Genomic DNA, 27,787 nt, shown 5'->3' on the forward strand with positions numbered 1-27,787 from the left:
AGGATAGAGGGAGTGAAAAAATGGGGTTTACCTAAGTTTGCAACAGTTGATCAATGTGTCAGAAACACGAGGAAGAACGTCTGTCAGAGAGGTCACATTGCTGCTGAGTTACCTGGTTGTGTTCTCCTGTCACACAGATCTCAGCAATGTGTCCTTAACCTGCTGCAGTGAAAGCAGGGCTGTGGGCTCCCTGGAGCTGCTCTGCAGAGCTGTATCTCACACAAAGCTTCCACACCATCAATACACCAGCTCTGCTCTGCCAAGCAGAGCAAAGCCCACCTCCCCACTGCTGGGTTGGACATGTGCATTCTTAAATCTGCCTCCATGAGTGTGAGCTGACCTCACCTCTCTGTGCTGTCCTGCCTGTCTGTGCCAAGCACATGTTCCTGCTATGATGTTGCTGTCTCCCTATCTTTTAGGAATGCCAAATGTTCCTGTAGGAATTAACTTCTCTTACTTCCCAACCTTATTTAACCTTAATGAAGGCGATATTGCTAGTGTTAACTCCTCCAAATACACTCTTATACCTTGTATCTTATACCCTGGAGTGCAGGGAGTTGTATACAGAGGGTGAGTAAAGATATCTCCAGACTACCTGGAAATAGGGTGTTTCTAGACCCCTTTGGCATCCTGCCCCATGGATGAAAACAGTGAGACACATATTAGAGGGCTGTGTTTGCCCAGTCAGTGGTGCTGTAGCCATTCACAGATGCTCTACAAACTGATCAGTTGATTATTCAAAGATTTTTTTTCATCTAGACCTCAGCCTGTGCTTCCAGCTAACCAGCTGTGTGAAGCAGTCAACCTGGCACAGAGCCAAAGCTTATCCCACTTATTTTCCATCTCCCCCGAAGCCCATGCACACACAAATATAAATACGTGTGTGAAACAATATACTCTGAAAGGCTACTGAGGCTCTACACTCCAGCATTCAACAGCCCAGGGTGTCCAGGATTTGCCTGGTTTTCCTCATCCAGATGAACTGTAATTGAGTTATCCACGCCCTTTTCCTACAGGCATCCCGCTCACTCTGCATTGGCAATGGTTGCTGCTCCTGAGGGAGCAGCTCCCCTCATGATTTATTCTCCTCTTGTTTAATGTGCAGCGAAGGGGCTTTTTACTGCCTGTTATTCAAACTGTGCTTTGGGCACAAAATTATTCATTTCCGTATGGTTTTTCCATGGTGCTCATGACAGCAGTGTCTGAGAGTTTCACATGCACTGTTTCCTTTTCCAGTCATTTTGAGAGGATGCTGACCCTGTATTATCAGTGAGGAAAGAAGGCAGGCAGTGATGAATAAAAAAAGGGTGTTCATAATTTCAGTTTCCCAATGTGAGTTACCCACAGCCTGAGTGTTTTGATGACAGACATTCAGAACTCAGCTCCAGCAGTTCATTGCAAAAGCTGGATCTAAAGATCTCCCACCTAAACAGGTAAGGCAGAAAGTGATGGTGAGTGCTCCCCAGTGACTTTAATCTGTGAATTTTCTGGGGTTTTGTAAATTTACCATTCCTTTAACTTTTATTTCCTATGGGTAGTTCTAGAGCTTGAGTTAATTCTTCTAAGCAAACTTAAAATCCATACATTTCATCAGTCTTAACCAAATTTGCCGTGATACAGGTTAGCAGCAGGATGGACTGTTTTGAACTGTGTTGTGATTGGCATTTTATGGGCTCCCTGGCAGCAGAAGTGACTGATTGGCCCTGTGAAGGCAATGAGACATGCTTTGCCAGCACATTTTGATTTGCTTTGTTTTTCCAAATATTTTCTGGCTGCAAGATAGTGATAATTGAACTGCTGCCTCCAGTTGTGAAGCACATTGCAAATATCACCAAATTAATGGAAAAATCTGCCATTTTTTACCAAAACTATCTCTGCTCAATTTATCCAAGTATTCACATACAATTTCAAAAGGATTTGAGTCCAGAGAGGTGCCTTAAAAAGTCGAAATAAAAAAGATAAGCCTCTCGTGAAGATACCATGGAAATGGTATGTCTTACATGAGGGTTTTTCTTGTATCAATCCAACCTTAATGGGGCTGCACTGGTGCTTACAATCCTCCTCCACTGACAGTAGTGGAGAGGGGTTGTGGATATGGGATATCTTTTGGAGTGTGAGCAGCCCCATGAACTCAGCCCCTCCCATATTTGTATTGCCCTTCTCGTGCCCTGTGGGTTTGAGCTTCAATCTTAACACATCTGGGGCTGAAGAACAGTTTCTTTTTCTGTTCCTCTCCACCTCCAAAAGTCCTGTTAGTAAAGGTGGGGGGAGGCAATGTGAGATACTGTAAGATGCTATTTGTGCAAACATTTGTAATCCTAAACATGACCTCATGATGCAAACCAGGACTTTGGCGGCTCAAGACAAAACACAGCCTTTTTATGCTTTGTGCTGTAATTACTTCATGAAGCAAAATCCTCAGTCAAATTAATTTTCTTCATGCATATCATAGGTATTAAACTGCGACTGTGCACAAGGATTGGCCTTTCCTTTAGCTAGCCTGGCTCCAAAAGTAAATTGGAAAAGTAAGTGGCAAGGAAATAACAAACAGCTGAACATTTTGAAGCCTTTTCTATTAAAACAAGATCTATTTCCTCTAGTCTTCACTTCTCTCTGCCAGGCCAAGCATTGGAAGATGAGGAGAATGGGAGCAGGAACAGAAGCAAGTGTGAGATAACCTACTAAGATAGTGTCTGTGTTGTGGAGGAGTTCAAGGACCTGTTTCCTTACAAACCATTCAGTGTGTCTGGCACCACAGAGCCCATGGGAACCACTCCCTGCATCGATCTGGCGATGCAGACCTGACGATTATTTGCCTACAAACAGCTATTGTTTGAAGGATTGGCAAATGAAAAAAACCAAATATGTTTGTTTTCTCCACAGATCATGTTGCTTCCCACTTTCTCTTGATAAGAGGCACTTGGGGATGGTGCCCAGCTTTTCGAAGCAGTGGTTGTCTAGGCAGGAACTGAGAAGCCTAAAATGTGCTTTCTTCTTCTGCTCCTTCTTCCCTGTCTCTTTGCTCTCACTCATCATCACATCTGTTCTGGGCCCAATGCCCAACAGTTCTGCATTAACGCCTCAGTACACACAGGCTCACACAGCTGAACAGTTTGCAGTGCAACGTACCCAGTGCCGTCATGTCTTCCCAAATCAAGCTCCTGCAAACCATTTTTGTTTACAGGAAGAATCACTTGGCACCCAAATGCTACTTGTGAGCTGTGCCCAGCTGACTCGAGACACTCCAGTTCTCCATTTCCCAGAGAAATGGTTTTGCAGGGCGCCATCGTGAATCTAGAAAACACAGAACAGAGCAGGTAAACAAACATCCTTAAAGATGATCCCGTCTCAGACCCTGATCCTGCAAACCCTCACGGGCTTAATGTTAAGCACATGAACAGTCCCAGATGACTTCAGCAGAGCTACTCGCATGCTCACAGTGCAGAGCATTTGCCAGATCAGAGCCTTTACGTCTAATTGCAAAATAAAAGGCAAGTCTCCCAGTTCTATCAACTGTAATGAATTGTTATTAGCAGCACAATTTAAAATAGCTGCAGGGCAAATCCCTGGCAGACCATTGGGGATAAAGTGATGGGGACTTGTTGCAACAGAACCTGGAAATACTTTTTCTTGGATAAATTGCCGTGCCAGTCCTATGAAACACTAACACTGTGATGAGATTGTTTTTGTAGGCTTTGACCTGTGCAAGGCTTGTTTTTTTTGTGTGGCTATTCTCTGCACAATTCCTCTCTTTTCCACCTTTTGGGTTGAATTCTGCTCTTTGAACCAGGAGTCGGGAAACTGCTCTGCTCCTATCTTTGGCGGTACTTTTTCTGAAGATTTCATGATGTTACAGTGTCCAAAGGCACCTTTACAAGCCACAGTGGGAAAAAGCCAAACCACTGGCCCCTGTCCAGCAGGCTCTTTGGCACCAGGTCAGCACCCACGACCCCGAGCTGCGCGCGGGGTCCCCTCCGTGTCCCCTCGGGTAAGGGGCTGGCCAGCACAATAGGCGACATTGTGTCCTGTCGCTGCCACTAACGGCGAGGCGGGGGACAGGCGAATCTGGGGGCACAGGGAGCGAAACCCACCCATGTCCGCTAATGAAGGGGCAGCCCCGGGCCCTCATTAGGAGCCGCCGGGCCGTGCCCCGGCCCCGCCGCTGCCGGGGCCGAGCGCGGAGCGGCCGCGGCGCTCAGCGGGCGCGGAAGGTGGCGCGGCCTCTCCGGGCTGGCGTTTGCACCTGGGGCTGCCGCGGTTTAATGGACTTTAACACATGCAAACAAGAGCTTTTGTGTGCGGGCACAAAGGCTGCCCCGGCGCGGGGCTCTCCCCAACACTGCCGCATTGTTTCCCCTCCGCTGCTTCTTGTCACCCTCCTTGTCAGAGTTTAATGAGGACAACGAGGTTTCGCAGCCTCATTTCGCACTTCAGCAACTTTCTAACACTTCCCTAACGAGGGAGAAGGGGCCGGAGCGATCGGGGGCGCAGGGGAGGAGCAGCCCTGAGAGAGACCCGCAGCCCTGAGGCCGGGGCAGGTGCGCCCGGGACCGAGCCGGGATGCGGGACCGAGCCGGGATGTGGGGACTCGGCCCCTTCCTGCCCATCTCCGACACCCCGACGTAGCTCCATTAAAAATCCCCAACCTGCTACGCGATTTAAGCTCGGCCGAGAGGGCGGGAGTGTCCCCGCGGTGCCCGGAGCAGCAGCGGGGCTGCGGGGAGGCGGTGGCCGCCGGTACCGCGGTGGGCAGCGGCGGGCCCGGCCCCGTGGCTCGCTGTGAGGCATTTCCCCGGAGCACGTAGTTTTCTCAGGGCAAGCAGCTTTCCCGGCAGCAGGTAGCATTCCCCGGGCTCTCCGGGCCGGAGATGCGCAGTTTCCTCACCTCCCGCCGTCCCCGCCGAAGCCGAGCATCCCTCCCGAAGGCTCGGCTCCTCTCTCGTCCCCCCGGGGCAGTTTCTCCCCACCCCGATCGTGCGCTCGCCCAGCACCGATCGGCGCGTTCGGCTGCCCCGGGGTGGAGCGGGATCGGTAAGACTGCCCAAACCCCGAATTTGCACCGTTCAAAGCCCTCGAGGTGTTGTAACCGCTTTGGGCTTTGGGGGAGCGGCCTCTCCTCCCCAAATGCAGCCATTCCCCTCGGACTGGCTTTATTTTCCCCTCTCTAGACGACAAACGGTCCCAGTCAAACCTTAGCTGCAGTTCTCAGTGCTTTAGATGGAGATTTTGAGGAGGATTTGCCTTTAGCCTTTGCGAATCCTCGTTTCTGCCTCCTATTCTCACGACCGAAATCTCCCCGCCGCTTTTTTTTCCCTCTTCTCTGTTCTGTTCGTGTGAGAAATTTGGAAAACTCGAGAAGTCGTTTAATGCAAAGGGATTTTAAAACACAAAAGTATGCGGTGAAAGAAAAAAAAAACCCAACACCCCAACCACTTAATTAGATACTTACCGAAGGAGCCATTAGAGCCTGCTGGGTATAATACGGTTTATAAGTTCTCTGGCCACAAAGAAATTCAATAATTACTATTTTTTAACTCCCTTACAATGGGATGGGTGAAGGATGGAGTGTGATAAACTTAACTCTGTTCCTGGGCTTTTTGCAGATTAGCCTTTGGCATTCTCTGGTAAATACCAAGTGAATAGAGACTGTGTGACCACAGTCCCTTGAATTAGGGACAAACATTTCCTCTGTGCATTTTAAATAATGCTACTGCCAAATATTTTGTTACCAGAGATCATTATCCTTTTGAATGAAAACTCGAGGAGTAAAGGCATTGGTTTTGTCTTTGCTGGTGTGGAACAGACTATATGATATCTAGAACAGCAACAAGCTTTCACAAATTGCTATATGATTTCTACTGCCAGGTTCTGTGATATTGGATACGACATAAAAATAAAAAAGCCGGGCAGATAGACACAGAAACTCACAGAAACCACCTGTATATTTTGTTTCAAAGGAAAATCTCAGCTATTGTCTTACTGGCTCTGGTTCTGTTAGGCCTTGGATCTGCTTAATCTTTAAAGCTATTCAAACAAATTGAATGATACAAGGCAAGTCTTCTATAATTAATCCGGATTCTTGAATTTTGATACAAACTTTTATGTAACCGAGAAGTTTCTCTCTTTTCCTTGCAAAGACATTAAATAGGCACTAAGTCCTTCTGTCAAGAGTGCTACCATGAACAAAGTTAAAAGGAACAAACCTGGAAATTTTCCCTTCATGAAGAAGAAAGAGATGCAAACATAAAGTCATGGGAGAGCTGGTACTGGTGCCTGGACAGAGACCAAGGTTTAAAGTGGCCCCTGTGCTACAAACCACAGAACACGAAGGCAGGAATGGTGGTTTGTCCCAGGCACAGCTTCTGCAGGATGTTATTTTGTCAGTTTATCCCAGCCTCACAGGGACTCAGCACTGGCACTCAAAGGTCTTATTTGAACCTTTTGAAATGTTTATTCTTTTACTACTAGAGTCCAAAGAAAATGGAAATTATGCCATCGGGTATGGAAGAACTCGTAACGTCCATGCTCAGTTGCCACTGTGGATGATGAAGCTTCAGCTGTGGTTTGCTCCTTCTTGTGTTATGCAATTTACTCTTGGTATTTGGCAGAACTGCTTCAGAATGGATACTTTGCAGAGCTGTGAATCTTGTGACGAGGCATTGTTGAAATCCCCCAGTGTATAACTCCCGTGCAGGAGTCAAAACTTTTTCTGGGTTATCAGGAAAATAATAACTATGTTCAGGTTTGGGGGGGTGTGGGGCGTAGGTTTGTGATCTGCACTGTCTGGCTTCAGTGGAAAATCAAGACACTCAGAAAGGTCTGTAGGTCTAGACCTGCTAAACGCATAGGTAACAGATACAATTCCCACTGAGGCCCTGGTAAAAACCCTCAGAGACCCAGCACAGGTTCAGCCAGTGTCAGCAGCTCTCCAGGTCACCCCACAGCAGATCTACTGACAACCTCTGCTTTCTAATCCTCCTTTCCTCACACATTTTTCATCAGATCCTGTAAAATCCAGTGAAAGAAAGAAAACTTTTGATTTTGAAGCTGATGTCTATGGCAGTGATGGTTTATACAGTGCAGTTCTACCTCTAGAGAATTACCTAATGGGCCAAGAGTTGTGTTTCCTTGAGTTTCTGAGCAGTTGTGGGTCTGTCTTTTCATGAACACAGACAAGTGGTGCTGACTGTATGGAGAGAGCAGAAAGCTGTGCCCAGGGTCACATCTGCTGCTGTGCAATCTTGTCCTTGGTCACATCAGGCGACTCCCTCTCTGCTGAATGTTTTACCTGTCATGCCAGCCAACAGTTCCACCTTTTACTCATCAATGTGTAGTGTCAAACCATGTGCCCAGGATGTTGGTGCTCTGTGTCAGCCTTTCATTGTTCACACCACCAGTGTCTCCAGAAAGGCAATGCCAATGTTAATTCTCCATTCCCTACAGAGGTGTCACATCCTTGAGGTTACCCAGAGACCCTGTGGAGTGAGGCTGTTCATTTTAGGATGAGAAAAGAAAGAAAATACAGACCCTGGTCCCCACAGAAGAGAGGAACCGCCCAAAGCTGCCCATGCAATGGCCCAGACAGGACGTTTTTTTGGTGCCAGCAGCTGCCAGGTGCTGCTGACGCTCCCGACGCCAAAGCCACTGGGTCTTGTCACAGCTGCTGTGCGCCGGCCCCGAGAGACCACTGCTGATAACACTGTCCAGGTGTTCAGCCTGAGAACAAAGGCCCTTTTCACTGGCTGCCGAGAAGGAAGAAGCCTCCTTGCTGGATGGAAAATGGCTTTCCTGGATGGCAATATTTGGTTACAGTATGATCTGTTACTTCAGAAGAAGCCCCGCAGAAGGGAGGGTAATTTGACTCAGGCATGTAAAAAACCATTGTGGGGACTCTTGTCTGCCTCCTTCTTCTCCCCAAAGTACTGAAACAATGTTGAGTTGTCATGTTTCATACAAGCAAAACAAAACTGGAATCTGGGATGAAAGTGTGCCTCACCTTCTACACCCATTGTCATGAGGGTGAGCTGGGTCATCATCCTGAGGAACCCAGGCTCTCTGTAGAGCCCCAGTCTCTTACCAGGATAGCACAAAACAGCCTTCTGAGCACAAAACTGAGCTGAGAAAAGCTGTGTGCTGGCATAAGCACAGTCCAGGGGAAGCTTTTCCTCAATCTATGGACCTGGAACACCTTAAACAAACATTTTCACAGTGAAACTCGCCCTGTTTCCACAGGGAGATCTGAAAGGTAATTTTGTCCTGTGGATAAGGATGAGGAGGTGGGTATTTGGGTATATTTGGGTATATTTTCCAAGTGCATCCTGTGTTTTGGCACTGGAGGGATTTCCAAAAGAGAAGGTCTGGTGACCACCGACTGCAGCCGTCTAGAGGTGGCGCATTCCCCCTTTCCCACAGAGCAGTTGCCAAGGGAAGGAGCACCCCTTCACAAGCACTGCTGTTGTGTTGTCCATGTATTTTCAAAACCTGGGTTCCTACCATCAGCTGAAGGCTTTCTGTGCTCTCCTACAGCCTCACCATGATAATCTCTCTGGGGTACTCCCAGTACGTTCCTTCCTCTTGGCTGCTCAGACTGCCCCTACATTATCCCTACACCCTATAAGCTGTTGCTCACACAGTTGATTCCCTCAGATATGTAGGAGGTGACTTCTCTAAAATTATTTTCTCCACATCTTTCAGGTAGAAGTGAGAAGGATAGTCCAAGGAACATTCCCACACTGATGAGGTATTTCCCATCTCTGAAAAAAACACAGAGGGATGCTGTCCTCACCCCAAATGCACATGCTTAGTGGAGGAGCAAGGACATGAAACCCCTTTTAAAATATCTCCCACTCATGCATAAATATATCTCTACATAAAGCTGAACTTCTCACTTTAGGTAAGCAGAGGAACAGTAGCACAGATATTGCAGTTTTCAATCAAGCCATACTTTTTCCTATAAAAGACAAGGCTTCCCTAATTCTTTAATACGCCAGCTAACATCTATACAAATAATGGGATTTGGCTGAGTACAGTTAAATATATTTGATTACTTCCCTTTTATCTAGTTCTAGGTTTACTGTACTTTTCCTTGGATGGCAAATAAGAAGCCCTTTTCTTCTAAGTGACAGCAGGGAAAAGAATCAGGTTGCTAATTTACCTGAGACCCAGGAGTGTGTAATGATAGATGTGTGCTGGAAACTACAGAGTGGGCTTTCTAATTTTGGGGGGGAGGAGAGAGGGAAAGCGTGAGATTCGTTAATCTTTCAGATTAATGGTGCTTTTACTGAAGGACTTTCATGGTTGTAATTACACACACATCAGGAAACAAATGCAGTGAGAAGAAGAGCTGACAGGAGGCTGGGACCTAACAAAATGTGTCATACAGGAAGCAATTAAAATGGAAAATCACCGTTCTCCAGACAAACAAGGGTACAGCGTGCTTGTGGTTAATCACAGTATCTCTCTCAAAGCAAAGGTTATAGACTTACCTGCAGGGTGTAGGAACATGGTCCAGGAGCAGTTTGGTTAAAGAAGCAGAAATCCTTGTGTGGTTGTCCAGGTCTGCAGGTCATCAGTGCTTCCAAGGACATGTCTCTGGGTTTTACATGGAAGATCTCCACCAAAATATTCTTGAAGAGATGTGAAGGAAAGAGGCAGCTGGGGTGGGAGAAGGGAGGATGGATGGCAGGCAGGCACAGAAGGGTCGCACCTATGGTTTATGTTTGTTTTCAAATGGGTATGATTTCAGCTCAAGGGAAAGTAAAAGCCTGGAGCATGCCCACAGTGCCATGATGGCAACTTCAAATGGTCTAAAGAACCAGCAGCTTTGGGTGAATATCACTCTCTAGGCAGGGAAAGGAATCTGAGCCCAAGCTGAGTTTGCAGTGCAGATGTGCTATTAGTCTGATTTAGGTGATGCTTATCTCCTCCTCTCCTGGGATTCCTTTGCCTTCTTCTGGAATCTGGGCAGGTCAAGTTCAGGGTTTCACCTGAGCTAGTACATTCACACCAGCCAAGAGAAGAGCAGTGCTGCAGGGAGAGGATGAGTCACACACAGCTCAGTGCCAGGGACAGTTCAGGTGAACTGAAGCAAAATCATCTAATTTTAAAAAATATTTTAATATTCCAGCAAATTATACCTTCTTTTTGTTCCTTAGGAGATTCAGCTTACTGATTCTTCCCTGGCTTTGTTTTAACTGGTTCAGATATGAAGTTGGTTATCCAGAAATGCAGAAAGATGCCATAATTTCCTATAGGCATGTTTGTGTGTATTCTACTCATCCAGCAGACCCTCAAACATCCACTGGATCACCAAGCAAACAGCTTTTGTCTCTTTGTTGTTTCACAGAAAAAAAAAATTGTATTATGGCTTTCAAGTAAAAAAAAAAAAAAAAGAGAAATAATAACATGACCCAACTGCGAAAATATTTTTTTTCATGAACTATACCAATGAATTGGAAATGCAAGTAGTAAAATGAATTGCCAAAAGTATCAAATATATGTTTTCAATAACTTTTTTTTTGTTACCTAGTAAAATATTTTCCTAGAGAAGGGTTGTTAAACCCCTCGGTGCAATATAAAGGTGCAGTGATGTATTGTCTCAGAAGTGGTTTAATGGAGTTTTGGGGTTCCATTTTTTGTACATACTTTCAACACACATAGTGCGTGATCAATTTGGATTTATAAAATGCTCTATATTTCTTTCTAAGCAATGATCTTAACTTTTAAAGAATGTTGCTTAGTTAAGAGAGCATGTGTGTGTGTTTGCATTTTGGCAAGGCAGCAAATCACATACAATATTTATGTCATTTGAGAAAAGTATTTGTGCATTTGCCAAAACCAGTCCTTTCTAAGAACCTAGAGGTATTTGATCTGCTCTAAAACCCAGTTTTAGGGAGGATTAGGTGTGTGGGAGCACTGGGCAGAGGGAAGACCTGTCCAGTCTTTGTGGCGTGAAAGGGCAGGATTTTAGACAAACAAGCCAGATCTTGTTTCAGCTCAACTCTGACTGTTTTTGTGAAAATCTGTTTTTCATGCCTACCTGTGGCTTTTACAGGGAGATTAGTGGTGTAGGCTGGACAGCATTGGGTGCAGTCTGACCCCAGCTCTCCTGCCGTGTTCCTGTGACAACTCAGGGGGGCCAATTATTATAAAATGTGCAAGGCAAAGAGGGCAAAAGGATGATGTCCTGTGTTACACCAGTGATTCCCCCAGTAACTGACACACTTCACCCATTTTACTGGCAAAAGACAACCAACAGTTGAGTGTGGAGGGATGGGGAAAATGAGGGGAATGCATGATCATTATTTGTGCTGAACTCGGTTACTCATGATTCATTTATCATAGAATATCCTGAGTTAGGATACTCACAAAGATTATTCAAGTCCACCTCCTCATCCACTGGTGTGCCAAGGATCAGGACCTGTCCCTGGCTGCCTGGTGTCAGCTGCTGTTGATTCATCTCAGAAGGTGAAAGCCCAGTGCTCTGCTCACACCCCAGCTGGCTGTACAGACCCCCTGAGCTGACATCTTTGTGCCAAATCCGATGATATAACGTTTCATGCAGAGAATTTCTCCATTCCCCCTCCCTTCTTTTTTTTGCTTTATCTCTTCCTTCTATCTTCAGCCTGTCAGGACTTTCACATACCTGCAGCTGACAGCTAAGAGATCAGGAACTTTGATCTTGTAAGGGATATTTTATCTCAGGTAATTCTCACCAATTCCTACCTTATTGTGTAGGATATCCAAGGACTCCGAGAGTGAGCAACGCCTTTGTCTGGTAAGATCAGAGCAATTTGCAAGCTTTTCTGGGAACAAGGTCCAATAAAGGGACTTTAGAGATATAATCTGTCAACCCCATTGAGCAGCACTGTGACAGCAGCCTTAGGATTATTGACAGTTTAAGCATCACCCAGGACAGAACAAGGCTGAGGGCACACAGTTAGCTGCAGTTATTTGCAGTAAGACATTGTTTGCTGAGGAAGCATAGGAAGTCCTTTATATCTGAATTTATCAAGTTTTGACCTAGTTTATCTCCCAAGCAAACAACTGACTCTACAGGGACCTGCTGTTTTTTGGTAGGAGTTTGAAAAGAAAAATAAAATCAGTCTTTGAGCTGCAACTTCTAATTCACAAGACTGACTTGATTTGGCTCTGAGTTGGAAGGGTCACACATCAGAGCCAGTCCTGAGCCTGCAGCCACTGGGCAGAAGGTGGGCTGCCACCCCAGTCCCCTGAGTCTGGTGAGTTTGTCACCTGTGTTGTGTGGCTTTGGCATCACAGGCAGATGTGAGGACATGCAAAGGCTTTTCTCTTGCCAGTCCTATGGTAAGCATCATGTGGGACAATGGTAATGAGAGCTGTGGTGTCCTGTCCTTGAAATCTGCTTCTTCATACTGTACCTCACTCTGATCCTTTAAACCTTCTCATTCCTGGTGAGTGACACTGAGCTTGCAGACCTTTACCAGGGACCAGCCATCCATCATCTCTTCAAGCAGCTGAGGCATAGAGCTCCCTCAAAAATTACTGATGGGAGATGTTCAGCAGGTCTGTCCTCAGTTGATTTTGCTACCCACCACCTCACTCACCTCATACAGGCTTTGCTGTCCTCACTGTATTTGATTTTTGAGGAATTTCTCCATTATCCTGTATTATTTCTGAAATATTTTTTCTCCCTCTCTAGGCAAACATTTGCTTATTTTATTTTCAGATATCTCAGTATCTTCTTTTCCAGCAAATGCCCAGGCCTCACATTTTTATAAACATATTAACAAAGACCCTAGCTCAGCCTCAGTGGCCACAGCTTGACCTGTCCCAGCAGTGATTTTGGGATAACACCTTCTACAGAGGCAAGTAAGGGTCCTGTATCCATCCATGCTGGTCTCTATCCATGTTCATGTTCCCCTAGTCACCAAGCTGATGTTAGTATTGCTCCTGGTAGGTGCTTAAGCTTCCTGAATAATTGATCTCTGCTGATTGATGATCATCAGTGTTGAGTGCCAACCCACAATCAAGCCTTGCATTGCTCCCCCAGTTCCTTTCCTCTTACTGCTCTCCCAAACCTTTCCTCTTTCACACTACATTCTCTGCCTTCGTCAAGGATGTTGCTATCCTCACCCAGCACTCTGCAGGTAGAAATCCTCCCGTGGCTCAGTGTTGACTTCACAGAACGAGTTGCAGCCCAAACACTGACACCAGCGTGTGGTTTTGTTTGGTTTCCAAGAACCTGCCACAAACCATTTGGCTGATTGCAGGTACTACCTTTCGAGCCCCTCTGCTATGTGAGATGTTACATAGTGATTCGTGTCATTATAGAAGTACACCGTGAAATTAATATAAACAAGAATACTGAATTCAAAGCAAAGCATGGACATTAAGCACAGGAAAATATAATAATTTCATTATATTTGTTAAAAACTACACCTGCTGAAAATGCTTGTGCTGATGGCAGAGCCGTGCAAAGCTGTGCCCACCTGGAGAGTGGCACAGCTGGCAAACATCCAGCAATCCAGTTGGAGCAAAGCTCCAGCAGCCGGACACCAGGGGAGATGATGCTGGAAGCGCTGACAGAGGCTGAGGCTGCTCCTGAGGCTGCACCCGGCAACGCACGAGTGCAAATGTCACAATTTCAATGTCTCGCCCTGCCCTGGGCTTTGTGTATCCTTGTGACAGGTGTCACACGGAGAGCAGCGGCAGAAGGGATCAGGAAGCGGCCGTGGGTGAACAGGAGAAGGTCGCAGCAGGCTGCAGTGGGCGCGGAGCTCGGCTGCTGCCGGGAGGGCAGAGCAGCGCCTGGTGCTGCTGCTGCCTCTGCGCACCCACCCCACCGGCAGCGGCTCTCGCAACAGCTCCAGCGTCTCCTTGGTAATGAATTCCAACTTGTTTTCCCAAATCACCTCATAATGACTCAGTTCGAATGTAATGATGCAATCCTGAAGGGAATCATTAGCTCCCAGCTCGGAGGGTCGGCCCCTCTCCAGCTCCAGCCCACGAGCTGGGGATCGCGGCGCTGTTTGGAGCAGCCCTGCGCCCCCTCGGCGGTGCCAGCTCCGGGCTCTGCGTTCTTCTGGGGACACCTCACCCCATCATCCACTGCCAGCGCTTCCCTCCGAGCCGCCAGGTGTGCGACAGAGGGACAATGTGTTTTCAATTAGGTGAGAGCACAGGGATGGTGTTACCTCCCTGCTGAGCTGGCGTTTACAGTTCAGACCCTCTCATCAATCCTCCCTGCAGCTCGAGGACCACGTGGAGAAGGGACTCAGGGGCGATTCTGCAGAGCAAACATCTTTTTTTCCCTGCCTGCTACTCATGTGGACAGAAAATCTGACCAGAACACAGAAGAGAAGAAGAAAAAGAAAAAAAAAAAAAAAAAAAGAAAAAAAAAAAAAAGAGAATTTTCAAGCCACTGCTGGTGTTTCATCTACATTTGGTGACACACAAGAGGTGCCATAACCATGCCAGATCCAGCCCCAGATTAAGAGGTCTCCCATCAACAGCCTTTCCCACAACAATCTGAAGCAAATAGTTAATGGACTGCTGAAATGCCACTAATTCCACCTTCCAACCCATGATGCACCCCAAACTCCTTCACCCTGCTAAGGTAAAAATCCTATCAGTGACAGCTTTACCAAGGGTCACACCCTGATGACATTTGTTCACTGGAGTTGGATTTTCCAGTTTGTGCCTCAACTCCTGCACAGGGTATTAAATGATTTACTGCAGAGAGACCGTGGCCAGGCCAAGAGTAAAACCCAGGTATCAATAGTCCCAGGACACTATGACAACCAACCAATGTTAGAAAACATTCCATGACACTGCCTCACACTTTTATTTATCAACAAAACCAGATTTACTTTGTTTTAGTCTTAGCAAGACTCTGTTGCACTGGAGACCACTTAAAATGAGATTTATCTTCCTTGGAATAAATACAGGCTCTTGCATTTGTAATTCATTCCCCTCCTATTTCTAATCTCATTTCTATTGAATGCATTGTTTTGCTTCCCATTATTTATGAGATCATTAAAATGAATATTGGAACTCAACAGGTCCGAGGCAGGAAGAAACTTCCCTGCAGAGGCATCCCAAGTAGAATTCCTTGGGTTGCTGCAGAGCCTTATGGTTTGATATTTTGGGAGCTTCCTACTCTTCTCCCAACCCAAGCAGTGACAAACCTCTTTCCAATCCTTGAAAAGCAGCCACTTATCATCTTGAGTGGGGTCAATATCAGGGATAGATGAAGCAGTTCCTGAGGAAAAGAATCAAGGACGCTCTTAGTGCAGGCTGTTATATGACCCTTGGGAATACAGCAGCAGGTTCTGGATACAAAGAAGATACTTGGGGAGAATGGTTTTGGGGATGTTTTCCTCATTAAGCTTCTATGTTTAAAAAATAAAAGAAAAAGATAAAATTCTGATCTGAGCAGTAAAGGAAAAAAAGAGCAAGTGCTGTCTAACAAAGCTTAAATCTGGAGTGAATCCACTGCAAACTAACTGTACTCTGGTTTAATACTGATAAACACTGGACTAAGAACTGCAAATCCCAGCTGTCTCCTCATTCCCAAAAGACACAAACATGAAGATCTAAGCATCTACAGCTATGTATTGCATAAAGTATTTCCTCATTGGGAAAATATCATGGGGCAACGATCAAGAACAAGATGGTGCAAATAATTAGTTTAATTGAAAGTAAAGGCACACTACTAAAAATAAAGAGATTAAAGTGGTTTTCCCTTTGCCAGTTTTAGTATGAGCAATAGTAGTAGCAGCTGCATTTCAACCCATTTTGCAGATAACTGTGAGGGGCATTCTGGAAGCTAAACAGTTTAATTGCACAGGCTACCCTTTAATTTAGGGTGGTGAGAATGATATGAAGGACTCATTAAACTGGGGCATTAACCATGGCAGAAAATAAAGTAGTTTCTTTGTTGGGAAAGATCTCGCTGCCCTCCAATCACTACAGTAAATTGTTCCTGGGAAAGGCAGCGGGGTAGGATGGGGAGATGGAGACACGTTGAGATAGAGGGAAGCAAATGAAAAATAATTGGTACAGTGCTCTGCAGATTGTATGTCACTGCAGACAGTTATTTAATAACTCTCCAATTATTGCTGCCAGCTGGGGTATATTAAGACACTGTGAAAAGTCAGGCCAAAATCCCCCAGGCACGACTGCTGACCTGGCCCTGTGCTTCCTCCTTGAGGATGAGGAGGGGCAGGCTGTGGCCTCTGGGCAGCCCAGGGGGATGTGCTCCCCTCTTCCCAAGGGATTACAGGGCTTTGCACACCCCTCCTGCTCCCAGCTCTAAAGATGAGGTGGTGTAAAGTCCATTTGGGTCCTCCTTCCCATGGGACACAGGGTGACTCAGGGTAAGAGTCTCCTTCAGGGTGATTAAGTGTGGTGAGATGGGCAGTTCACTCTGCAGCAGCTCTGGTTTGAGCCAAGGGCATCTCCCACTGCCCTGGAGCTGCCCAGCTCCCCCAGCTCTGGTACTGACAAAGTCTGTGCAAGGTCTATCCTCCACAGCTGGGAGTTGGGAGCCCTCTCAACTATCTCTCCTTACTTCTCCCCTCAGCAGTGATCTGGTGCTTTGAATGCTTTCCTTTCCTGGATTTCACTGTCCCCCACCCACTGCAAGAGCTCCACATCACCCAGTTTGTCTCAGTTTATTGGGTGATACCGAGTCCCAGGATGGTTTTGGATTGGAAGGGATTCTAAAGACTATCTCACTCCAACTCCTCTGCCATGGGCAGGGACATCTTCCACTAGACCAGGAGCTCATGTACAAACCAGAGGTGAGCTCCAGCCCAGAACCCATGGCTGGTGACCAGCTAATACCAGAGTGGGCCAAAAGGAAGGGCTAGAGGCACTTCAAGCTTGGAGCAGAAGTCCAGTGGTCACTGGAGACCCACCAGATATTTGTGCAGACAGCTTCTCAACCTTAGGGGGTGCCACTGAACCTCTGGAGAACAGAGCCCTGAGATTACATGGCCTTTCTGTTTATTGCAGCACAACCTCAAATCCAACAGCCCCCACCACCTCTCTGAGAACTGCAGAGGAAAACCTGACACTGGGCACCTCAAGGGCTCGAAAGCCCAGCTGCAAACTGAGAACCCAAAATACATTGTCTGAGACCTGTCACCTTGCCCTTATTTCCCAACAAAACAAAGCCTTTTTAATGACTGCTTCCCCAAGCTCAGGATTGGGTCTGTAAAATAGAAACTGTACTTCAATACCAAATGAAAAACATGACTCACAGACTGTAATTCCTTTCTGCAAATACCGGAGGAGAATATTTCATTTGGCAAACAATCGAGCCTTACAGTTGAGAGCTCTTAATGTGATTAGGGACAGGTTCTGCAACACATTTGTAACTCCAGGTGATTTTGCTATATCTTTTTGGACTGTGACCAGACATAAAAATGCCCTTTTGCTAGATTTGGATCCAACTAAAACTGAGGAGAATCAGATGTTGGTAAGACCTTCAGAGTTTGATCTTTACCCAGGGGTATCACAATGTGTTTCAGCTATGGGCTGTGCTGAGCCATCTCAGGTTCTTTTTTGCATTAAGCCCATATCTCCCCTGATGAGTGATAACTCTTCTATAGCACATCTTCTGTAAGTGAGCACGTGCTACTCCTCTGAGTTACTGTGATGTACATACAGGGAGGGGGAGAGCACAAATCCTTCCCTGGCTGTATGGACACATCTTTGCTTCCTTTAAATCTTTGAGCACTGTGGTCTAGTGGAAGGTGACCCTGCCTGTGGTCCCTTTAAGGTCCTTCCTAACCCAAACTATTCTGTGATGTGTAATTCTACAATTTTCAAGTGCCCATAAGGTGCTAGTCTAGTTTACAATGAGCTAAGTCCAAGTTCCCCCTCCATTTAGAAGAGCCCAACATTCAATCCTGGAAGCAAAACCTGCAGAATTTTGCAGGATCAGACCAATCTCACACTCTGCCTGTGTTTCTGCCTCACCTATCAAAGGTAGAGCTGCAAAAAAATTGAATTGAGAGCAAAATTTACAGGGAAAGAAGGTGGAAGGACAGCACTGCAGAGAAAAGAGACACTGTTCTGTACATGCAGCTGAGAAATAAAACCAAGCCTGATAAGAAAATCTCAAGTTTCTTGTTCATGAGGACTCATCCACTTGCTTCACCAGGGCTGGTAGTCAGACTGTCCCTTGCCTTCCCCACATCTCACCAGGAACTTTTCATGGAAAGAACATCCATTGCTCAACCAAAAACTGGATGAGTTTAGTCTCAATCATCATTGTGGCAAGATGAAAATACAGAATATTCATGGCATGATATTGAACAAAAAAAAAAAGCAGGGGCAAAAAATACACATTCTAACAGATTTCTCTCTTCATAAAAGGATGAAAGGACAAACCCCCACCATTTTATCAAGCAAGTGGCTCAGAGAAGAGTCAGCAATGGGAAAACCAGATCAGGGCTGTGCACATGAAAGCCTTGCTCCCACTAAATGGCCATCACATCAGTGAAGTAGTATCCCTGAAACCAAAGAAAGGAGGCTATGTGATCAGCCTGCTGTTTTGATTACCTCCTTTAGCAATACCTTTTGTTAATTAAAATTTGGATTGTTCAGCTCAGTGCAAGATCTGCCCCAGCCTCTCCCCGTTCACCCACCATGTCCTTGCACCCTCACACACACAGAGCAAATTTAGAGTTTTCTGAATGCTGAGTTATGGTGCTTGAAGCTGGTTGGTTTGACACAGAGCCATGAGCTTTCACCCTTAGAGATGCTGGGTTCCTTTTTCTTTCCACATCTGAAGTGTTTGTCTTGTGTGGGTTTGCCCTTGGGAAGCCAATTCCTTTGAAAGGCACCAGGAGTGGTTCTGAGTGAGGGATGTCCCACAATGGGACTGTGCTTTGACACTCTGTCACCTTTATCTCCCTCCACAGGCTCTCAGCAAATAACCTTTCAATTGCCAGGGCAATCAAAGATGTCAGGGGTGATTAAAAATGTGGCAGCTGGTGCTCTGTGTCTCCATGCAGCCACGTCCTTCAGATTTTCCTTGCTCCCATTTTCCAGTATTGAGTACCAGTCTCCAGCACTGTCTGAGCAAGCTGAGGGTGCTGAGCACCTATCTGCATTCAGCCCAGGCTCAGCACATCCCCCTGAGCTCCTTATTCCCATCCATCTGTCCATCCCTGCAATGCTGGGTGTCCTGTCCCTGGGCTGAGCTGGGAGCGTGTGGTCCTTGCACACTGTCTGGAGTATTGCTTACATATGGTATGTTTTCCATGCAAAATGGGTTTTTAAGAAATAAGGGTTTTTTAAATGGACTAAAAAATTTTTACCGGGGCATCTGGTATTGCAAATATTTGAAAACGCTGAATTTTTTTTCTTTCTTGGCAGTAAAAACAACCCAGCTTCTTGCCCACTGCAGTCCAAGAACTATTGAATATGTTTTAAAACAGATCGTTTGGGGGGCTTATATAACTTTTTATGGTTCTGAACAGAAGATACTTTTCTCCTTAGAACTGATTCAGAATCCTAAATTATGGTTGTTGATTTCTTGCCTTATGGGGAGCTACATGATTTACACCAGTTAAGAACATCAGAAAACTTCAAGAAAAGAGCTAACCAGAGGAAGATGAGCTTTTGTTTTCCTTCCCAGATATTCATATCCTTGTTGCAGGCTATGCCTGGTTTCACTCCATTGCTGTTGTGAAGTGTGAGATTTTATCCCATCCCCATTGCCCAGGTAGCTGGAGTCAGGCACTGCAGGGAGCAACTTGAAGGTTCCCTGAGCAATTTGAAGGGATCTGGGGGAATCCAAGCCCTGGGATGGGGTGAACCCAGATGCTGCAGCTGCTTCCATCTTTTTCCAGTTATTTTTTCCTGAGAATGACTATAAGGTCACAAGAGCCAGGGGTTTTTGTGTGGCTTTCTGACCTGCTGAATCATATTTCTTTTTTTTCCCTCATGCCTGTTGCACTCAGATATAGTTTTGACAGAAGCTGAAAGAACCTTCCTGGGCTGGAGGGAGGAATTAGACCTGCATCTCTTACATCTCAGCTGAGTGCCTTAACAACTGCCTATGGTACAGACAAGAAAAAAACCTACTGTTTTTTAAAAAACATATTAAAAAAATGGGGGGGGGGGAAGGTGATAATAATGGGAAAATAATTTTTAAAGATCAGCATTTTATCCTCAGTTGATCCTGTGCCTGCCTGCTGGAAAACCCTCTGTGTGTGACAGCTCCTTGTGCCCAAGTGGCAAAAAGTCTTGAGAAACTCCAAATACAGCTGAGATATTTGTGCACACAAAACCAGATGGGTTTTCAGCTTATTGTGTGCCTGGTCCTGGTGCTTGCCAGCGTGAAGGTGGCAGGAGTAAGGATTGAGGGATGTGGCTGGGAATGTCCCCAGAGACAGCTCATGCCTGGCCGTGCTCGTGGCCAGCACTGCAGCTGCCATGGCTGGGATGTGCTGATCCATAGACCCATCACCCCTCTGAGCCAGGGTGGGGTGGCTCAGGATCTAACAACGACCAGAAATCCAGCCCTGTGCAAGGCAGGGAAGGGATGGTGCTGGTGGAAGATCCAGCCTGGCTCCTGGGGTCTCAGCAGCCTTGGCACAGCCACAGCACCAAACCACATCCCTGGGCAGTGCTGCTCTGCAGGCTGGCCTCGTGCCCAGGTTGTGAAAGTGCTGTAAAAGCCAGGTATGTGGTTTTGGCCTTAATGTTTGTCCCATGGCATTTAAAAAAAAAAAAAAAAAAAAAAATCTGGGAAAGTGCAGAAGAATAAAGTCCTGAGACATTTGGTTTAATTAGATTTATTCAAGTGCAGCTGGGCTTGTCTCTGCCTGCTGCTGCTGTCAGGGTTTCTGTCACCCTCTCTGGCTTTGCATGTGCAGTTCCACAAGTATTACTCACATGTGGATCCATTCAGTGGCACTTTGGTCCAGTACAGCACAAGCTGGGCACTTACAGATGTCCATCATTCACTCTGACAAAGCCACTTCTCCCCCCAGCCTTGGTAAGCTATAGCTGGAGCACATCTCTGCAGAAGAGAAATTCACTCCTCGCTTTGAAGACAAAGTGCTGAGGCATCCGTGCATTCTTTCCTGACGTGTTCCAGTGGTTGGCTGCCCTCATTCCAAACCAGATGTCTCCTCTCTGATCTGAATGCTGCTGACTTCAGATTCCTGCCATTAGACCTTCTTCTGCCTGCTCCTGGTGGAAGTGAGGAGCTCCAGGTTGTTGGATACCCAGGCTGCCACTGCTACCCAAAGAGTCAGAGAGACCAACAGCATCATAAAACTCTTCAAACAAATTCCTTCTCTTTGTCTCTTGGCTACTTTGAATTAATAAATAATTGTCATCACCACTGAACCTGCAAACTCTAAATACAGAGTGAGAGCTGCTGGGTCCCCCCAGTGTGGAGCTGCTACAGCCAGAGTGTGTCTGTAGCTGCAGCCTCCCCCCATCCAAAGCCACCTGATGGAGGGTGAGAATGGAGGTTACACACAGCCTCCCACAAGAGACAGCCTTCAAGGAGGTGTTTTATGAGATTTTTCTACAGCTTGGACCCTCTGAGAAGCTTCCAGGTGCACTTTCCCATTGCTCCCTTGATTCCACGGCCACAGGGGTGTGCACGTGGGTGTAGGATGAGGGTGACAAGTAGCAGAGGGGTCTGCTAACCTGAGAAATCCTTCCTCTGTCTCAGTATTTCACCAGAGCCCAAATAAAAACTGCTAAATGTCACAAGAGAATCCCTGGATAATGCAAATAACAGCACCAGCAGAGAGCTGCAGCACTGCAGATTTCTCATGCAGGACATCCACAGGTGGTCACCACCCACCTATCCCAGGGGGGCTAAAATCTACCTAAAACCTTCCATCTGCCCTCCCCAGATACCCTCAGCTTCTGTCCTGCAGAACCACTAATTAATAACCCACCACTGGCATGGCATTTAAAGGGACACCATCACGTAATATCTGTTTTCAATCACAAATTTGGGAAGAATAAGGTTTTATATACCTTGAGGCCTCAGGAGGGCTGGAGTGGTGATGATGATGATCCTTTAAACAGCAGCAGATGTCAAGACCTGGAGGAATAATTTTTCTTCCAGAGGAGGAAGCAGTGGTGAAACAGAGATATCTTCATAGAGCAGAACCTGCCTTTTCTCCCATCGTGTTGGCTCTGTTGAGCCAAGGGAAGGGGAGAGCTCAGGGCATCCCTTCCCCCCACTGAGCAAACCTGAGGTGGCTGTGCCAGCTCTGAGGGACATCCCCAGCTCTGCAGCCACTAGAAGGGAACCATGGAACACCATGATCCTTGTTTTATCCGAGCATCTCTGCTCCAAGACACCTTCCCCCAGGACACAGCCTTGCCCAGGGCTTAGCAGAGCACACATGGGCACTTCCATGGCACTAGCACAGGACTTGGCTCAGGCTGAGTAGTTCAGTGGAGAAAAAACTCCTCAGAAATGCAATGCTGTTGCTCTCCAGCATGATCAAGACATTTTGAAGGGCACCTCAGTAGAAGGTCGATGCTTAAAATCTGATCCTGGCTTAGAGCAATTGGGCACTTGTGTCGTGCTGCTGGCCTGGCTCATCTTTGTCCCATGGCTCAAACTAGCCATGGTGCAGAGCTGTCCCCCTGTGCTTGCCCAGAGCTGGGGCTTCCTTGGCTCAGCAGAAGCAGCTCTGGGTATTTTCTGCAGGGCATTGCTGTAGATGGGTTTCATCAGCCTGGTTATCTCAAAGCTGGCAGAGCAGCTCAGCAGAAAGGCAAAGAAACCATATCACAGCCTGAGTTAACAACTCCTTTGGTCCCCAGGAAAAAGCCACCACTTTCACCTGGTGACAGAAGCAGGGCAGAGTGTGTGAGCTCAGAGCAAACAGAGGCAAAAAAAAAAAAAAAAAAAAAAAAAAAAAGACAAAAGTCAAAGCTTTGAGTTCCTTCAAGTAACCCTGGCTGGAATATCTGCTCCTGGAGCCCTGCAGGCTCTGCAGCTCTCTGTGGTGTCCCACAGCACCTTTCTGGTCCCAAGAAGTTTCCAACTCCTTGCTAGCAGGATCAGGGCACAGCCTGTGTTCCTCCCCCACCCTCACAGTCCTATAATCAAAATGCTTTTTGTTTTGCTTAATTTTGAGTATGTGACTCCAAACTTATCCTTCTGGGATTGGATTTCGAACCCAATTCCATGCTGGAAACCACTAATTTTCTTAGGACCATTTTCAATGTGGTAGAACTCTGCTTTTGGGCAAAGGAAAACTGCTTATTTCCACTATTTTTAATAAAAAATATTCAATAACAAATCAACAGATTTCATCCCCAGTGGCTCTCAACCCCAGATAGAGTTTCGACTCAAGTACAACACTAAAACTTGACCCTCTATTCAGCCTCAAACCCCAAACCTTTCCACAGGCTCTGGGTGGAAAGTTACTGACCCTGTATCTGAGCCAACTTTCAAAAACAAAAATAACTTTCCTGATGAAATTTTTGTAGGAAAAAAAAAAATGCACACGCGCGCACACGCACACACACGCACGCCATATATACCAGGAGGGATTAAATCCTCATGTTGCAAGAATTTAATTTAAAAAAGCTAAGACATTGTAGGAATGCAAAAATATCACCTCAGCCTGGTAACCTTTGGCTTAGGCATGCACTTCCACAGCTCACAAACGGGAATGTTTCCTCTCCAGCGCTGGGAGGACCGGTGCCACTCAGGAATGCCTGGCTGCAGCCCAGTTCCAAGAGGAAACCAGCAACCCTTTACTAGAGGGGCCTCTGTGGGATCCTGGAGGCAGCCTCTCATCCCATGGGCTTGTTTTAATTCCCACTTTCTCCACCATGTTCTGAGTGCCCCAATCCCAAAGGAGCTGCTAAGGAGGACCAAAGCAGGATCTTTGCAAAACGACGCAATGTCTTTCCCCCCTGAGAATCCAAATTATTATTTTCCTTTGTTCTTGGGAGGAAAAGCTCTATTTCCATCCCTACTCCAAGTCTAAGGTGTCAGCAGTAGATCTGTGCCTGCTGCTGTCACCTCACTGGTGTGAATGTCATCAGGAAGGACACACTGGTGTATCCAAATTCATTCCAGCCAGAAACATCCCTTGGGAAATACTCAGTACCTGCATAGGGGCAGGAATAAGTTCATTTCACACCAAGATTAAGCCTTTAACAGGGCCCTGTGCATTAGCAGAATTCCTGGCATGTCTGAGCCTCGTTTAAAAGGTGGATGGGAAAGTCTCTGCTGATCTCAAGTTAATCACAACAACCAAGGGACCGACCTGCAGGAAACAATCCTCCAGGTACTGACGTTACCCACATAAAGCCAGCAGTTCCTCAGGTTTATTGGCTGTGTTTTTCCCCCCAGCAGGCTTAATTTATGGTAATTACTAGGAACTATGGATTAAATTAATAAAAAGGAAATTATTAAGGTTTCCTGACCCAGAGGCCAAAGGTAAATAAAGAGAAGCAAACTGTTCAAGATGGAAACGCTTCCCTGCTGGTTTTGGGGCTAGCAGAGAAGTCTTGCAGTGCAGCAAGAGAGAGAATAGGATTTTGGGAAGGACTGTCTCATCTCAGATGCTGGGGAGGACCATCATGTTCACCAGTCTGGGGAGCCCTGAGCCATCAGGGCACAACTGCTCCCTGGCAGTGGAGTGAGCTGTGAACAGTGCAAAGAAAGCACAGATCTCTGTCAGATGGGAAGAGACTATAAAAATAATATAATACAGGAATCTAGCTTAATTCAAACTACACCAAAGTCCAGGGTCCTGCTCTACATCCAGCTCTGCCAGCTGATCAGGAGCAATTCTCTCCTGCCTGGTCTGAACACATTTACTACTGCTTATAATTCTTATATACATCTCATACTTTAAATTAGAATTTTGAATGTTATGCTGTTGTAGAAGCAGACCATTGGCATATGTCAGACCTGGCCTTGCCATTCCTGGGTATAAACATGGATTGTGCTCACCAGAGGCAGAGGGGATGGCTCCCACACTGCTTTCCCTGCAGATCAGAGCAGAACAAAGACATTATTACTGAGTTTTGCTTTCAGTAATAATCCTGGAGCTCATCAGCCTCTCCCCTACCAATGCTGTCCATATACTCACACAGTTCCTGCAATTAGCACTCCCAGCTTCTTTAGCTCAGTTTTCCATCCTGGGTCCAGAGTAAAATCTGTCCACAGCATAACCTGAAATTAATCTCATGCTCTGCAACCAGCTTTGGCCCCAAACAGACTCATCCAACTTGGCCAATTCCACAGCAAAAAGTTTTACAATTCTTAATATGACATATATCTAAAAAAAAAAAAAAAAAAAAAAAAAAAAAAAAAAAAAAAAAAAAAAAAAAAAAGTTCTTGATACAAAATTTACAAAGTTTAAAAGAATATCTGAAATCAACTCCCTCTTTGCATAGATGTGAATGCAGCCCACACCTGAACTTGTATTTAAACACGCCCTGACTTTTTTAAGAAAGAGCTACTACAAGCTTGAATCCTGAGAAAGGCAGTGAAATCCTCCTGGAAGCAGCTCTGGCAGGGCAGGCACGAAGCAGCACAACCAACATTTACAGTGGCCAATTGTTAGAGTGAAAACAAAGCTGCCAGATTGGATGTCACTGGGGAGGGATATCAGCGTCTGATCTCAGTCAGGACGGGACACGGGGGTACCTGGAGCCTTGTCAAACTCAATGCTCCTATGTAGTAGGTTGAATAACAGAACAATGTTTACATTTCCCCTTGTGCCCTAAGTAGTTTGGAAGCTGGACACCTGAAAAGCCTGAATGATTTTTAAAGCAGCCCCACTGTCAGGTCTTGATCACCAAGGCCTTGGCTGTTCCTTACTGGTATTCAAGAAAATAAAACCAGAAAAAACCCCAAAGAACCCCAAGTTATTTCTGCTTCTGAGCCTGGATATTCAGCACAAACAGTGCAAATGATGGAAAATGCAGAAAGTTGCTCCCACTGTGGGCACACCAGCCTCATGCAGCCACAGCAACCCTAAACACAACCATCCAGCTGGGGACCTGATGAATTTCACCCAAGAAAGAGTTTTCTTGATTTTCTTCCATAATAACATATTGAAACTTAATATGGAAAGTTCCTTACGTATATGAGCACAACAAAATGCAGTTCAGAGTAAAAAGTGTAAATTGAAGCACATAGGAAGCAAATGTCCTGCGTGCATTAGAGAGCAATAAATGCTGCATAACAAATGCACCAAAATAATAGAATTACAGAATATCTGGAGTTGGAAGAGATCCACAAGGATACTGGAGTCCAACTCTGGGCCCTTCACAGCACACCCTGTCCCAGAAATGAGATGGAAGTAGTAAAAGTCCAGTGGAAGAGGGCATGACTCCTCTGACCCCATTTTATCATTTTCCCTCACTGCTGCCCACTGCCACCTCCTTCCATCCTCTTAAGCTCCCAGCCCTCTGATCCTCACAGCCAGCCTGGATCCCAACACGCTTCAAAGACAAAATTGATAGTTTCAAAATTCAGCTTCATCAATCTCTTCTAAACTCATGTGCTCTCCAGAAAAGTGAGTCCAATCCAGCTTGAACTGGACCATTTCATCTCATCCTGGGCTCATATGATTGTCAGTCCATCAAACACTTCTTTGAAAACTGATTTCTTGCAGATGACCATGATTGCTATAAAACAGTATTTAAAAACATTTTAATATTTGAAAAGAACTTTCCTCTCCTCTTATATCAACCACATGTTTGAGAAAGGGCCTGGGGTTTACCACTGCTTGGTGAGAAAAATAGCAAAAGGAGAAAGGATAATGGGGTGATAATGACTGGGAATGTATGGATTGAATTTGGGCTCTATTTAAATACAAGAGGACAATTTGTGACTCGTTGGTGTAGGCAAGCACAGAGAAACATTTGTGGCTCAAGTGTGCATTTGAATATAGAAAAATATCTTGTGGCAAACTATATTTCACATAACACAGACAAACTCTGACCAAGTTGCCAGCTACTCACCCCAGCTCAAGCAGATGGGCTCTGTCTGACTGAGAATCCCTCTGGAGATTTCTTATTTGGGCACTAGTGCTGTAGGTTGGGAACCCTTTGCCAAGCAGAACCCACACCACTACAGACCACAGCCAAGAATAAATGAGAACTCTGCCTCCATCCTATGCCCCCAAACTCCTCCCTCTGTTTCACCTATTCCCAGGTGCTTGAACTTGGCAGTACTTAGTGAAAGAGCCAACACAAAGCTACACTTCAACCAGGAGCTTCAGCAGAATAATTTGAATTGTTGGCCTAGATGATGCAGTTGGAGTAGATGGCTGTAGGTCTCATTCAATTTAAAATATTCTACTCCACCCTACTCTGTTCTATCCTACTGAAGGAAACTGTAGAGAAACCAGGTCTGGCCCTACTTGGCTCAGGTCTGAAGGCTCAGGGTTTTCTGCTCTTTTTATGTTGCTGCATTTTAAGGAGTTTGGTGACAATACTTCAACTTCACTTGTAGTCACTGCCAGGCTTCCATGAGTCAGATTATTTTGATAAATTTGTCATGTGCTCTACTGGGGGCAGGGAAGTCAGGTTGAATTTCCCTATTAAAACTACTAAATAAAATTTCCTGAAAGTGAATTTTGACTTCAGGACTGCTGGTTTGTGAACCCCTTCACCTCATTTTAGAGCAGAGTCTCTTTGAGCTGGGTCTCAATAAGGACAGAATTTGTAAATCTCCATGAAAACTGAGGCATGTTGAAATAACCATATTTGAAAAGTCACTCTCCAGGCTGGACAGAGAAGCTGTGGCTGCCCCATCCCTGAAAAAAACCCT

The 27,787-nt window shown here is 45.9% G+C and overlaps 1 long non-coding RNA gene across 1 annotated transcript; it reads left to right on the forward strand.

The window, feature by feature from the left end:
* Positions 1 to 390: 390 nt before the first annotated feature.
* Positions 391 to 3,509, forward strand: LOC306807702. The gene is made up of 2 exons (XR_013775793.1): positions 391 to 1,433; positions 3,185 to 3,509. It is a non-coding gene; the product is annotated as an uncharacterized lncRNA (long non-coding RNA).
* The last annotated feature ends 24,278 nt before the right edge of the window (positions 3,510 to 27,787 follow it).

This window comes from Erithacus rubecula, assembly GCF_903797595.1.
Source record: "Erithacus rubecula genome assembly, chromosome: 14".
Taxonomy (NCBI): Eukaryota; Metazoa; Chordata; class Aves; order Passeriformes; family Muscicapidae; genus Erithacus; species Erithacus rubecula.